The sequence below is a fragment of the Rattus norvegicus genome, chromosome 1 (genome assembly GCF_021556685.1).
Source record: "Rattus norvegicus strain SHRSP/BbbUtx chromosome 1, alternate assembly SHRSP_T2T, whole genome shotgun sequence".
NCBI classification, from domain to species: Eukaryota; Metazoa; Chordata; class Mammalia; order Rodentia; family Muridae; genus Rattus; species Rattus norvegicus.
Window position 1 is genome coordinate 75,600,855 of NC_141534.1, and position 16,256 is coordinate 75,617,110.

At 40.0% G+C, this 16,256-nt stretch overlaps 2 pseudogenes across 1 annotated transcript; both read right to left on the bottom strand.

Annotated features, from left to right (window-relative positions):
• Nucleotides 1–3,135: 3,135 nt before the first annotated feature.
• LOC120099767 (signal recognition particle subunit SRP72-like) lies at nt 3,136–4,540 on the bottom strand (annotated as a pseudogene). The gene has a single exon (XR_015646274.1). The product of XR_015646274.1 is annotated as a signal recognition particle subunit SRP72-like (transcript).
• Nucleotides 4,341–5,304, bottom strand: LOC148007198 (signal recognition particle subunit SRP72 pseudogene; annotated as a pseudogene).
• Between the last annotated feature and the right edge of the window lie 10,952 nt (nt 5,305–16,256).

Consider the following 16,256-nt stretch of genomic DNA (forward strand, 5'->3'; position numbering starts at 1 on the left):
TGATCTTAGAGCATATGTCATTGGTGTTTTTCTCAAGAAATTCTCCACAGTGGACATGTGTTCGAGACTCTTCTACACTTTTTCTTCTATTACTTTGAATGTATATGGTTTTATGTAGAGGTTCTTGTTCCACTTGGACTTGTGCTTTGTACAGGGCTATAAGAACAAATCAATTTGCAATTTCAGTATGCTGATCTCCAGTTGAACCAGTAGCATTTATAGAAAAGGAAATCTTTTTTCTACTGGATGGTTTTAGCTCCTTTGTCAAAGATCAAGTGATCAGAGGTTTGTGGGTTCATTTCTGGGACTGCAATTCTATCACATTTATCTAGGTGCGTGTCTCTGTACCAATACCATATAGTTTTTTATCACTATTGCTCTGTAGTACATCTTGATGTCTGGGATGGTGATTTTCCACAGAAGTTCTTTTATTGTTGAAGATAGTTTTTGCTATCCTGTGTTTTTTGCTATTCCAAATGAATTTGCAAATTGATCTTTCAAACTCTATAAATAATTGAGTTGGAATTTTAATGGGGATTGCAGTTAATCTGAAGATCGCTTTTGACAAAATGGCCACTTTTACTATATTAATCCTGCCACTCCATGAGCACCAGAGATCTTTCCATCTTCTGAGATCTTCTTCAATTTCTTTCTACAGAGACGTCAAGTTTTTGTCATACAGATTTATCACTTGCTTGGTTACACTCACACCCAGGTATTTTATGTTATTTGTGACTATTCTGAAGTGTTTTGTTTCCCTAATTTCTTTCTCACCCCATTTATCCTTTAAGTAGAGGAGGGCCACTAATTTGTTTGAGTTAATTTTATACCCAGCCATTCTGCTAAATTTGTTTATCAGGCTTAGTATTTATCTGCTGGAATATTTGAGCTCACTTAAGTATACTATTGTATTATCTGCAAATAGCGATATTTTGATTTCTTCCTTTCCAATTTGTATCCCTTTAACCTCCTTTTGTTGTCTGATTTCTTTGTGAAGGTCTCCAAGTACTATATTGAATAAGTAAGGGGAGAGCTGACAGCCTTGTCTAATCCCTGATTGTAGTTGAAATACCTATAATTTATCTCCATTTAGTTTGATGTTGGCTATTAATTTGCTGTATATTGCATTTCCTAAGTTTAGGTCTGGGCCTTGAATTTCTAATATTTACAAGACACCTAATAAAAAGGGGTGTTGAAGTTTGTCAAATGATTGTAAGATTCTAATGGGTTGCTCTTGTGATTTTGTGTTTGAGTTAGTTTACATAGTAATTTACATTGATTGATTTCCATACATTGAACCATCCTTGCATCGCTGGGATGAATCCTACATGATTATGATATATGGTCGTTTTGATGTCTTCTTGAATATAGTTTATGACAATTTTATTGAATATTTTTGCACCAATATTCATAAAGGAACTTGGTCTGAAGTTTCCTTACTTTTTTGGTCTTTGAGTGGAGTAGGTATAAGCATAATTTTGGCTTTATAGAAGAAATGAGCAAGTGTTCTTTCTTATGCTATTGTGTGGAATAGCTTAGACACTGTTGTTATTAGGTCTATTATGAAGGTTGGAATAGAATTCTGCACTAAACTGATCTGGTCCTCAGCTTTTTCTGTTTGGTTTTTTTTTCACACTCACCACTAGTTTATTTTAATATTTATTTTAAAATGTGACACAGTGAATGAGGTTATCCACATAGTTTTTTTATTAATGCACCCATGCACACACGCACACACACACACACACACACACACACACACACACACACACACAGAAAGAGAGAGAGAGAGAGAGAGAGAGAGAGAGAGAGAACTGGTTAAAGACTTCTCCCCAAATAGTTACTAGAGTGTTAATACAGATGAAGTTTAGATAAATAACTTATTTGAAATGAGGTTTCTGTGGCTTAGCAATGACAGTATTAAATGCTAGCAATGCTAACTAAGAGGACTATGTATGTACTTGACCACGATGTCTTAGAACGAAATTCTCAAGGTTTAGTACACCAAGATTCTGTTGGTCCGCTTAAGCAAAGGAGGTGCAATCCTAAACACTAGTCCTGTAGCAGGTATTCAGTCCTCTGGAGAGCAGTGTAATCCTCCTTAGACGCCACTGCACATACTGACTATGGCAAACAGAAAAGCAACCCCCATTTCTAATTCCATGGAGCAGGAGAGCCTTACAAAAACCCACTGAAGACGTTTCAATAGATAATGCTCCGCACAGCAGCACATTTATTAACAAGAACAGAGTAACTTACCACAGGAAATATAGGTGTGAAACGAATGATACCTCAGGTGGCATAAATGAGTCCTAAGCATGGGGAGGCACCCGTGTGTGTCTCACGACTGCTGAGTGTGACAGTGGCCTGCTAGCAATGAAAGACGAGAGCAGCATTCAGGCCACAGAATGACTGCAGACCACGGCACTTTGAAAAAGGTAATGATGGTCATGTCCCATAACCAGAAGGGGGAGCCATCTGATTATTAATGGGGCCAAATGCTCCTGTGAATGTCAATACCACCTGACATTGTTTCCTTTTACGATAAAGAAGCCAACTTTTATGTTCTTGATAGTAGCCATTAAGTGTTCTGATTGAGAAGCCCAAACCCATTTGCCCTCAGAACCCTGGGTCTAAGAGTCAACTACTTGGAACACTGATACAGTTTCTGAGGTCTTCAGTGGAACTAAATCAACATGTTAACATAATCCGAAATTGAAAACGACAAAGGTCAAAGGAGTCAGATGTGCAGAAATATACACACACATACGTGAAAGCGTCTCAGTTCCAGTATCACAGGACAGAATTTATGGTTAAGATTATTTTAGACGGCGAGTCTGGCCACTTGGTTACTCAGATCCTTTTTCATCCATGATAGCTCTAAACACATACTTGGAATACTCAGAAGGTTCCACGTTTAGCCTTGTAAGACACAATTTAAGGTGAGACTTGATAGGAGCATGTATTTTCCCACAAGAGAATTTAAGCCCCGCGAACCCTAAAAAGCCTGTCTTTGTCTTATGCTGCCATCTGCAGGCCTCTCCCTGGAAAGCTATTTGGTACAGCAGGCCAAGTTTGATTAGGCAGTTTGAGGAGGGTGCTGCTTTCCCATCTGAAGTGTAAGAAATCATTTCAGGACTATGGGGATGGAGGAGGGACCTCTGTGCTTCTTGCTGTGTCACCTTTATTATGTCCCTAATGTCGCTGACACTGGGTTAAGAACTGCCTGTGACAAGTGTACTGCCATCACCAACCACTTTTCCCTCCTTTCTTCTTCTTCTGTTGCTGCTTCATTTTCGTTGCTGGGGCCCCTGCGGGTTTCTGGTATCTTGGGGGTACAATGTTACTTGTAGAGGAGGCCATCGTTGCCGCACTGCCGGGTCTTGGGGAGGTGGGTGGGCTGCTCACAGTTTTACTGGCGTCCAACTCAGAGGAGGCTCCTGCGATCGCTCCCTGTGTTCCTTTTCCGATCTGGTCCTTCTTTTTGCCCTTCTTTCTTCCTCGGTAGTAAGAGCACTCTCGCATTGGTAGCCGTCTTTCTGGATCTGGGGTAACTTTTGGGTCATAATTCTTAGGCAGTTTTCCTTTCTTTTTCTTCTTCTTTGTCAAATCTCCCTGTCCTTGTTCCTTTGGTTGATTATCTCCAGTAACTTTTCCACCCTTCTTCCGAATGTATGTAGCACCAGGAGAATTCTCAAGAGCCTCAACATCTACCTTTAGAGACATACTATCCGATGAGGGCAGGTGTTTACTAAGAGCCTTTGCTTTCTCTGGATCCACAAGCGAGTAAGCAGAGATAAGCTGGGCTAGCGTGTGAATATCTTTTGAATTTTGTTTCCACAGCTGCTCTAGGTCACTAACTGCCTCCTTCTTCCGTTCATATTTGAGCTTGAACTTTGCAGCCTCTCTTATCAAGGACAAATGAGCAGGGGACTTGGACTGATGGCTTTGATACCACTGGATAGCCTGTGTGAAGACTTCAATGGCACTCTCAAAGTCTTCCTCGTGGCTGTACATGGTCACCAACGCGGATACCATGCCTGACTTATGCTTTAATTCCTCTATGCTTCTCAGTATTAGGCACGCTTTGGAAATATTACCTTGGGAAATTTTCAATTGAGCCATGGTAAGCTTGATTTCAGCTGCATTTTCTGGATGTTGATCAGAAAATTCCTGAAGCAGCTCTATTGCCTTTGTATGCTGCTTTTCACGACAGAGCTGGGCAGCTTGGATCAGCACAGGCAGGAGATGCTCAGGACTCTGGGACTGCAAGCTAGAAGCTATTTTTCGGCACCGTTCTGCCTGGTTTGTATACATGGCAAGCAAAGCCTTGTTGAACTCTATGGCTTGAAGCTGTCTTTTGGAGAGCTTAAACTCCACTCCTTCTGCATTGGTTAATTTCACTTTCTTCTTGGAGTCAAAGACATTTTGGTCCTTATTAATGGTAATGATATTATATGCAATTACAGCAAGAAGTGCCACATCTGTTGGCTTCAGTTTTATTATCTGATTGTAAAGCTGCAGAGCCTCCTCGATGCGCCCCTGAAGCTGCATGATGTAAGCCATTTGATCGTGAATGATGGCCAGCTCGGTCTGAGGGTCTTCCTCAGTCCCATCTGAATCTTCTGAAAATGAACGGCAACAAAGATCTTCAGCCTTTTGTAGGATTTTCATTGCCTGGGTCAGCTGGCCTTGCCTTATCAGTGCACACGCAGCGTTGTAACAGAGTTCGTGTGTGCCTTCTTGGAGACCTAAGTTCTCGGGAACCACTTTTTCCCAGTTGCTTTGAGCGGCAACGACCGCTGACAGGTTTGTCTTCCTCTCCTCATCGTAGTCATACTGGGAGTTGCGGACAAGATCTCGGTACACTGCCAGGCACTCATCGTAGCGTTCCAGGCGGTACACAACTTGTCCATAAAGCTCCTTCAGTTTGTCTGTCTGCTGGTTGGCACTTTCTATTGTCTTCAAGGCATTCTCGATTCTGTTCAACCTGTACTGGCAATATGCCTTCTCAAAGGACAGAGAGTTATTGGCTAACACTTTGGTGTGAGTATTGATGACATTCAAGGCTTCTTTGAAACTTCCATTCTGGATAAGGCAAACAACTTTACAGTGCAAGGCCGTGACATCATCCTTGTTGATCTGCAATATTTTGTTGACGGTCTTGAGGGCACGCGAGAAGTCGCTGTTCTGCCCATAACCGTTCACCTCACTCCACAGCGCGCAGGGACTGACACCCCACCGCTGCTGCCGCTCCCCATCTTTGAGAAGGTGGAGGTGGGGCTTTTTTTGTTTGGGAAACATTTAGTAATTGCTTCTATTTCCCTAAGAGTTTTGCGATTGTTTAGCTGCTTTATGTGATCCTGATTTAACTTTGGTACTGATGTCTGTCCTGAAAATTGTCCATTTCATGCAGATTTTCCAGTTTTGTTGAATATAGGCTTTTGTAGTAGGATCTAATGATTTTTTTTTAATTTCTTCATATTCTGTTCTTCTGTCTCCCATTTTATTTCTGATTTTGTTAATTTGGATACACTCTTTGTGCTCCTGGTTATTGTGGCTCAGGAATTTTCTATCCTGTTGATTTTCTCAAAGAAGCAGCTCCTTGTTTGGTTGCTACTTTGTATAGTTCTTTTTGTTTCTACTTGGTTCATTTCAGCCCTGAGTTTATTTCCTGCCATCTACTTCTCTTGGGTTTATTTGCTTGTTTTTGTTCTAGAGTTTTTGGGTGTGCTCTCAAAGTGTTAATGTATGCTATCTCCAGTTCCTTTTGGAGGCACTCAGAGCTATGTGTTTTCCTCTTACACCTCCTTTCATGATGAGCCATAACCTTGTATATCTTTCTTGTGCCATTTTCATTAAATTCTAAATTGTCTTTAATTTCTATCTTTATTTCAATTTGTCCAAGGTATCTTTGAGTAGAGTGTTGTTCAACTTCCATGTTTATATTGGTTCCTGTCATTTTTGTTGCTATTGAATACAAATATTAGCCCATAATGATCTAATAGGATGCATGGAATTATTTAAATCTTCCTGTATCTGTTGAGGCCCGTTTTGTAACCAGTTATATGGTCAAATTTAAAGAAGCCACCCTGAGGTGCGGAGAAAAATGTAAATTCTTTTGTTTTAGGATGAATTATTCTATAAATATCTGTTAAACCCATTTGGTTCATAACTTCTTTTAGTTTTGAGATTTCTCAATTTAATTGCTGTTTCCATGATCTATCTATTGATGAGAGTAGGGTGTTGAAATCGCCTTACATTACTCTGTGAGATGCAGTGTGTGCCTTGAGCTTTAGTAAGTTTTCTTTTATGAATGTAGTTCCCTTGCATTTTGCATATAGACATTTAGGATTTATAGTTCATCTCGGATTTTCCCTTGAATATGAATTTACCTTCATTATCATTTTTGATCTCTTGGCTGAAGGTCGATTTTATATGATATTATAATATCTACTCTAGCTTCTTTCTTGGGACCATTTGCTTGAAAAAAATTTTTTTGGCTTTGAACACTAAGGTAGTGTCTATAATTGTTACTGAGTTGCGTTTCCTATATGTAGCACAATTCTGGGTCTTTTGACCTGTCCCGTCAGTTAGTCTATGGTTTTTTATTGAGGAATTGAGTCCATCAATATTAAAAAAATATTGAGGAATAGTGTTGCTTCCTCTTATTTTTGTTATTAAAGGTGGAATTATGTTTGTGTGGCAGTCTTATTTTGGTTTCCTAGCAAGGAGTTTATGTTCCTGCTTTTTCTAAGGTATAGTTTCCCTACTTGTGTTGGAATTTTCCATTTCTTATCCTTTATATGGCTGGATTTGTGAGAAGATATTGTATAAAGTTGGTTTTATCATGGGATATCTTGGTTTCTCCATCTATGTTAACTGAGAGTTTTGCTGAATATAGTAGCCTGGGCTGGCATTTGTGTTCTCTAAAGATCTGTATGACATCTGCACAGGATCTTCTGGTTTTCATACACGCTGGTGAGAAGTCTGGTGTAATTCTGACAGGTCTGCATTTATTTGTTACTGGACCATTTTCCCTTACTCCTTTTAATAGTCTTTCTCTTTTTTATGCCTTTGGTGTTTTGATTATTATGTGATAAGAGAAATGCCGTTTCTGTTCTCATCTATTTCATGTTTGGTAGGCTTCTTGTAAGTTTATGGGCACCACTATCTTTAGGTTAGGGAAATTTTCTTCTGTAATTTTTTGAAGATATTCCTGGACCTTTAAGTTGGGTGTCTGTGTTCTCTTCTATACTTATTTTCCTTCAGTTTCATCTTCTCATTGTTTCTTGGATTGTCTGGATGTTTTCAGTTAGGAGCTTATTGTGTTTTATATTTTCTTTAACAATTGTGTCAATATTTTCTATGGTATCTTCTGCCTCTGAGATTCTCTCTTCTATCTCTTGTATTCTGTCGGTTGTGCTTCATCAATGACTCCTTATCTCCTTCCTAGGTTTTCTTTCTCCAGATTGCCTCACTTTGTTATTTTTATTGTTTCTATTTCCATTTCTATATCCTGGATGGTTTTGTGAAATTCCTTCACCTGTTTGGTTGTGTTTTCCTATCATTCTTAATGGGATTTTTGTTTCCACTTGAAGGGTTTCTACTTATTTACTTGTGTTGTCCTGTATTTCTTTAAGGGAGTTATTTATGTTCTTCTTAAATGTCTCCATCCTCATCATGAGTTGTCATTTTTAAATCCAAATCTTGCCCTCCAATGTGTTAGGACATCCTGTATTTGCTTTGATGGGAGAACTGGGCTATGATGATTTCAAATAATCTTTGTCTTTATAGCTTAGGTTCTTGTGCTTGCTTTTCTCCATCAGGTTGTCTCTGGCGATAGCTTGTCTTGCTGTCCCTGCCAGTGGCTTTACCCTCCTGTAAGCCTGTGTATCAGCACTCCTATAGATCTGTTTTCTTTCAGCTAGATCTGGGTACAGAGAGCTGTGGGACAGGATCAGCTCCAGGAGCTGCTGGAAACTGGAAGGGCCCTGTCCCAGACTGCTCCTGGGTTTGTGTGTCCTTAGCCCTCCAGGAAGGTTACTCAGAGCAGAAAAGCTGGTCTTACCTCTCCTGTCAGTTCTGCTTTGCTCCTGGTGAATGGCTTTTAGCTCTGCATGCAGGCAGACACCAGAAGTGTCCTGTGCCTGACTGCTACCAGGTTCCTGTTCCCAGAGGACATAGAGGGAACTAGACGGGTTCCTCTTTGGCCAGGAATGTGTGCAGAAGTGAAAGTCTTCTCTGAGCTCTCAGGTTTGCCTACACATTTGAGAGTCTAGCTCTCTCTCCCAACAAATTTGGATACATAGAGATGTGGGACAGGTTTAGCTTCTGGAGCAGGTAGAAATCATGAAGGCTTCCCTCTTTTTGAGTAGGCATTAGGTCCAGTTAGATAGCTTTGTGCTTCTGTGGTTGTCTTTCCAATCATGTCATTCTTGTGCCTCACAATCTTCATACTTGGAGTATGAAGTATATGTTTGAGTGATTGTTCCTGACCCTTGGCATATTGAGTATCAGTTTACTTTATGATAATCACTTCACATGGAAGAGATTTCCAAGCTATTCTATTTCAATTACTCCAAATTCTCTATCTGAAGTACATTATGGCTTCAGCCTCATTAATTTTTTAAGTTCTTGGAGATAAAAATGTTAACAATAGTTGATGTTGTTTTGGGGTTTCTCTTAGAGTCTCCTGACCAACTACTTAAGAGAAAGTTCCTCATGCATGATATTGTGGTTTTGTTATATAGTCCATAGTTCTTGGGAAAGAACATTATCATGCCAAAGGGCACAATATCTTTAAACTACATATTAATGTTTCACACATATCTGGACTATATGTGACTTTAGATAAATATTGGATAATATAATTTTGTTTTTTTTCAAATATCCTTAGTATTATTTATCCCTACTTCTCTTCTGTCACTGTGTATTAAGCTCTATGTCCTGTCTACAGCTAATGCATTCCAACACATTTTCCCATTTCTCCCTTTGTAATACCTTATGAGCTATTCCAGTGTCTAGAGTTCCTCTCCCAACTGGTCAGTTTTTACTTTTCTGATTTCTTTACTTACTCTAACCCTAGGTCCATGAGAGCAGTAGAGCTGACTCTCCCTCTAGCCAGCTGCAGTACTCCAAAGAGTTGCCTAGTTCATTGTTAGAGTTGTGAGTGAGCTGTCCCTTAAGGATATGACTACAGGAGACCTGTTCCTACCACTCATCTCCTGTGGGGTAGAATGGATAAGGGAGAGAACCCTCCTCCGCAATTATCCCTCATCATCTGCATCAGGTAGGATACTTAGCCTTGGAGTCACAAGAGCAGGAGAGATATCTGTGCCCTCTCAGTTGCAGCACTCAGAAGAAAGGGCCTTATACCTAGTCTGTCAGCACATTAGAGTTGATCCTGGTGTCAGAAGTTCAGATCAGCCAACTGCAAGTGCATGGCCATGGAAGAGAAGGGCCTCACCACTTATCTGACATGTGTAACATGGTCAAGGGTGAGATGACTGCCCCTGACACCTTGTCACATACAGCAGGCAGGACAGCTGATCCCAAATTCGTCAGACCTGGAGAGCTGCTCTTATCCCTCACATGCTGCAGCATTTGGGAAAGCAGACACTGCACCTTACCTTGGCAATACTGTAGAGATTGCCCTTGATGTGGAGTTTGCAAGTAAGCCAGCTCTGAGCACAATGAGTATGGGAGAGCTCAGAGCTCTGCCTCTCATCTGTTGGGCAGTGTCAGTGTCACAGACAAAGGAAAGATGTTCTCCTCCCTTCCCTCATGCCTCAACATCTATGTCAGGCAGGACACCTTGCTCCAGAATCATGAAAGTGGAAAATTTGTCATGTCCATTACTAGCCAGAACACTCAAGAGAGCAGTACTTTTACTCTGCCTAGGCAGCACAGTATAGTTGACCCTGGTGGTGGAAGTTCCTGGTGAGTTGACTCTGAGTAAACAACAGTCAGAGAGCCAGCTGGTTGACCAGCTCAGAAACTTCTCAACCCATATCCAGGGCTTTTAATTAGTCTACACCAACATCCACACCATTGATTAATGGCTGGAGTGAATGAAGTAGTCTGTCTTAAACAAAGTGTCAGGCTGTCCATGACACAGGGGAGCAACAGGATATCTAAGAGGAGTACCAATGAGGTTCCAGCATTTGGGAAGTAGCAGAATAAAGTATCAGAAGTCAGAGGCCCCACACCAAATTGAAGAGTCATTACAATGAATATTTGCAAACAAAGGTGTATGGACCAAAGGTTATACTGTGGGACACATTGTGACACACTGTAGATTCATCCATGAGATAATTTTTTCCTCCAGGTGTTCTCATATGAATAAGATTATTATTGTACAACTTGAAGTGAGTCTTACCTACTGGGAGACCCTCCCTAATTGAAGCACAAGAACAGAGTTCAATGCAAATGCATGGGATTTATTTTCTGGTACTTCAGGATCGACCCTCAATCGGGCTTGCCTCACAGCAAATAACTAGAAAATGACTCTGAATGGCAATAACAAGTAGTTTTTAATACTTTTTCAGGGTACAGGTTACATTAGCAAGGTAACAGTTTAAACTTTTGGCTAAACATTTCGATTTATAAATCTATTAGCTAGCAAGCATCAGTCAATACATTCTGTGAATTTTCGATTCAAGAATGTTCCTATGGGTGGAGAATGGAGCATGGATTAGCATCAGTTGGAGGCAGGAAGCTGGAACCTAGCTTAGCCTTACCCTAAGGCAGGTGGATATGAGGCAGGCAAATGCCACTAGAGTCCTTCAACTATGTGGAAGGAAGAGATGAGTGGAATTAGGGTGTTTGATGTGACATTTATAAAGAACAAATTAAAAGTTAAACAAATGAAAAATAAAAACAAAAGCAAAGAGGCCCATATATTTAAATTTTTGAAAAAATTATATTAATACTTAAGTGGAACTTTAATGGACCATTCTAATAGAGGTATAGAAGACAATAATGCTGAGAATAATGTGTATGAGTTGATCTCTGGCTGAATCTTGCTTGGTCATGTGAAAGGGGACTACATGACAGGTTTCCTGCCCTTGGATCAGAGTCAGCAGGCCATGGGCCTCCATAAATATTGATGGTTGCTGTGAGAATAAGGGGTGTGTGTGTGTGTGTGTGTGTGTGTGTGTGTGTGTGTGTTTGTGTGTGTGTGCGCATTCGCGCGCACGCGCGCGCGCACACACGTTTCCATGTTTTTCCTTTGAGGAAAAAAATTAATAGCTCTCATGATAATCAGAGGAAGTACAAGTCCAGCGAGTGTCTAATGTCACACTAAAAGGGTAGAACTCTGTGACCTTCAGGACCCCTCCTAAGACTGTGGTAAAGAACCATGAAAACATGCAGAAAATTATATAATTTCTCAACAATGTAAAATATAAGGGTACAATATGAATTATATAAGGAGTTTCACAGATCTAAAGGAACAGAGGCAATTGCACTATGAGCCAGCTTGTCAGAAAGATACTAAGGAAGGAGATATGAAGATATCCAGAGTGGTAGTCAGAGGGCAAGACCCCACCCAGCTATGTTTTGTTTGTTTCTTCTTACAAAGGCACAGAGAGTCTGAGTTCAAGGTCATCCTGAGACAGAGGGAGTTTAGGTCCAGGCCCAGGTATGATAGGAATGGTAATTTCAGGACAGGATCCCACCCACCTATATTATCCTCTACAAAGGCAAGCAGAACTTGGAAATTTATTGTGCAATATTTTTTTTAAATGTACTTGCTGCCCTTCTGCTAAGAATGAAGTGGGCTGGGGTCATAGAATGTCCATTCCTGGGATTTCAAAGCATTGAGTCTTTTATGTGGTTTCCATTATTCACTCTTATGTAGTGGAAATGAGCAAACAGACAAACAGGAGTACAAAAGGTATAGTTTGAAGAGAAAAGGAGCACCAGATAATATAATGCTGAAGCCAAATATTGTACTGCAGATGATACAAAGTTTAAAGCTTGCCCTTATGCTAAATGAAAACAGGGATTTTTAGCATCAGGACATGACTCCACACAGGTAATCCTGCAACCTATGAAAGGAAGAAGGATGAGGTCCTAGGCTGTAGTGGCTATTTCAGGTTCTGGAGGCCAAAGGACAACTTGCAAGAATCAATTCATTCCCTCTATTGCATGTGTTCCAGCAATCAAACTGAAATTCTTTGGTTCAGCACTGAGACATTTTAAATTTTGAGACGTTAAAATTTTATTGACTATCACCTTCTGGCTTTTCCCATTAATTTATTTATTCATATCACATCTTGATCAATGCCGCTCTTCAAATTTCCCCTCACAGTAACCATCCTCCACTCCTTTTTCATTCTGCTCTGAAAGGTTAGGGAAGTGCTGGGTATCTTCACCCCACCAACCTGAGATATCAAGTCTCTGCAGGTTTAAGTGCATCCTCTTCCACTGTGACCAAACATGGCAGCCCAGCCCAGTTGAGAAATGGATGCCACAGAAAAGCAACAGCTTTAAGGACAGATCCCAATCCACTTGATGGGGAACCAACCTGAAGACTGGGCTGCATATTCTCTCTATTTGTGTCAGCAGCCCTGGTTGGCCTTTATGGTCTGTGTTTGGTAACTCAATCTCTAAGAGCCACCAAAGGTCCAGTGAAGTCAATTCTGTTGATCTCCCTGTGGATATCCTATCCCCTTCAGGGTCCTCCATCTTTCCCACAGCTCTTTCATTAGTGTACATGAAATCTGTCTAATGTTTGACTGTGGGTTTTGGCATCTGTTTCAGTCAGGTGCTTGGTAAAATCTCACAGAGGACAGTTATTCTAGGCTCCAATCTGCAAGCATAAGAGAGTATCATTGATAGTGTCAGAGATTGGTGCTTGCCCATGGGATGGGTCTCAAGTTGGGCTGGTTATTGGTTGGTATTTCCCTCCATCTCTGTCCCTTTTACATTTGCATTTCTTTTACGTAGGACAAATATTGGGCCAAAAGTTTTGAGGATGTATTTGTGTCCTTTACACTACACTGTGGTTCCTGCCTGGCTACAGGCATTGGCCTCCTTTGGTTCCTTATCTCCACTGTTTGCATTGAGCTAAGGTCACTTGCATTGATTTTTGGGGGTCTTCCACTATCCCATATTAATAACAAGTCCTAGAGATGCTCCCAACCTCCCACACCAGCTGCAGATTTTCACTCATTCTCCTGGTACTATGACCCTCTCTCCTGTCTCTCTCCACATCTGATCCTGAACTCCCCTTCCTCCTTCCAATCCCCACTCTCACACAGTTTCCTCTGTCTATCTGCTTCCTATGACTATTTTATTCTTGAGGGTCTTCTCATCCTCGTTCCTCTTGAGGTTGCCTGTTTCCATTCTTTCTGTCAGCTGTCAGGGCTTCAGTTCTTTCCCCACACACAATACCAGATAATGTTCCCCTCTTCCCCTTCCTTTCTCCTCTCTTACTCAGGTCACTCCCTTCCTCCACCCTTGTGATTGCTTTCTTCTCCCTCCAAAATGGGATTGCTGCATCCTCGCTTGGGCCCTTTAGCTTGTTGACCTTTCTGAGTTCTGTGGACTGTATCTTATTTATTCTGTATATTTTTGGACTAATGTCCAATTATTAGTGAGTACATACCATTTATTTACTTTTGGGTCTGAGTTACCTCACTCAGGATGACATTTTTTAGTTCCATCCATTTACCTGCAAAACTCAGGATATCCTCATTCTTAATAGCTGAGTAATTTTCCATTGTGTTAATTAACCACATTATCTGTATCCATTCTTCTGTCATGGGACATCTGGGTTGCTCACAGCTTCAGGCTATCACAAATAAGGCCACTGTGAAAATAGTAGAACATGTGCCCCTGTGGCATGGTGAGGCATCTTTGGCATATATTCCAAAGAGTGGTATTTCAGAATTTTTAGGTAGGTATATTTCCAATTTTCTGAGGAATGTACGTGGTCAGAGAAATGTGAATCAAAACAACCCTGAGATTCCACCTAATACCAGTCAGAATGGGTAAGATCGAAACCTGACGTAAAAACATAGTTTGGCAAGGATATGGAGAAAGAGGAACCCTCGTTCATTGCTGATGGAATTGCAAACTGGTTCTCTCTCTGGAAATCAATTTGAGTTTTCTCAGAAAATTGGAAATATTTTTATCTGATTTTTAAGTGGTAATTTTATTGGTTGAGAATTTCATGCATTTATACAATACACACACACACACACACACACACACACACACTACTTCTTTCTTTTACTGAGTCTATTTTAGTTACAGTGTATTAGTGTGAATGTACTGTGAAGGTCATATTAACTTCCAAACCTAATATGGACACTGGAGACAATGAGAAAGCCATCCTCTAGTTACTCTATACTGGATGTTTTATTCCATCTTCTCCTCTCATTAAGGCTAGGAATCCTGTTCATGCCTACTCTTAGTCTTCTGACATATAGAAAACTTCCCAGGCACTGGCATCATGGGGTGAGAGGAAAAGATGAAAAGTCTGCAGAATCAGTAACACTTCCCAATACATAGCAACAAAGTTCTAAGACTTTACCATTGATTATATTTTTTATGATAGATTTATTTTATTTTATTTTTATTGGAAATTTTTTATTTATATTCCAAATGATATTCCCTTTCCTGGTTTCCCTCCCATAAAGCCATATGCCATCCCCATCTTTCTTCTTCTATAAGGGTGTTGTTTCTCCCCAATCACCCCAGACCCATTTGCTATTCCCATCCCCAATATTTCTCTAAACTGGGTGATTTCTCTAAACTGGGCAAGACTAAGGGCTTCTCCTCCCATTAGTGCCCAACAAGGCCATTCTCTACTACATATGTAGCAGGAGCCATGGGTCTGCCAATGTGTACTCTTTGAGTCGTGGTTTAGTTCCGGGGAGCTCTGGTTTGTTGGTATTGTTGTTCTTATGGATTTGCAAGATCCTGCAGCCACCTCAATTCTTTCTCTAATGCCGCAAATGGGGATTCCATTCTCAGTTCAATGGTTAGCTGCTAGGATTTGCCTCTGTATTTCATGCTCTGGCTGAGCCTCTCAGGAGACAGCTACATCAGTGTCCTGTCAGCATGTACTTCTTGGTTTCATCAGTATTGTCAAATTTGTTGGATATATGTTTATAGATAGATAGATAGATAGATAGATAGATAGATAGATGATGATATAGATGATATAGATATAGATATAGATATAGATATAGATATAGATATAGATATAGATATAGATATAGATATAGATATAGATATAGATATAGATATAGATATAGATTAGATAGATATAGATATAGATATATAGATATAGATATAGATATAGATATAGATATAGATATAGATATAGATATAGATATAGATATAGATATAGATATAGATATAGATATAGATATAGATATAGATATAGATATAGATATAGATATAGATAATGAATATTTTTGTTCCCCTTTTTAAGAAAGTTTGAAGCTTCTGCCATTTAGTCATCCTTGAGCTTCATGTGGTCTGTGGATTTTATCTTTGGTAATTTGAGGTTTTGGCCTAATAACCACTTATAAGTGAGTGCACACCATTTGTGTGTATTGGAATTGGGTTACCTCAGCCAGGATGAAATTTTCTAGTTCCATCCATTTGCCTATGAATTTCATGAATTCACTGTTTTTGATAGCTGAGTAGAACTCTATTGTGTAGACATACCACATTTCCTTTAACCATCTGGAGTCTTTTCAGCTCCTGACTATTATAATTAGGGCTTCTATGAACATAGTGGAACATATGTTTTTGTTGTATGTTGGAGCATCATTTGGGTATATGCCCAGGAATTGAATAACTGGCTCCTCAGGTAGTACAATGTCCAATTTTCTGAGGAAACTCCATTCTAATTTTCAGAGTGATTGCACCAGCTTAAAATCGCACAAACTATGGAGGGTTGTTTCTCTTGCTCCATATCCTCACAATCATCTGTTGTCACTGAGATTTTAAGATAGCCATTATGAATGGTGCAAGGTGGTATCTCAGGGTTGTTCAGATTTGCATTTCCCTGATGACTAAAGATATTGAGCATTTCTTTAGGTACTTCTCAGGTATTCGATATTCCTCAGCTGAGAATTCTTTGTTTAGCTCTGCACCCCAATTTCAATAGGTTTATTTGTCTCTTTGGAATCCATCTTCTTGTGTTCTTTGTATATAATGGATATTAACCATCTGTAAGATGTAGGATTCTAAAGATCTTTTCCCAATCTGTTGTATTCAGTTTTGCCATA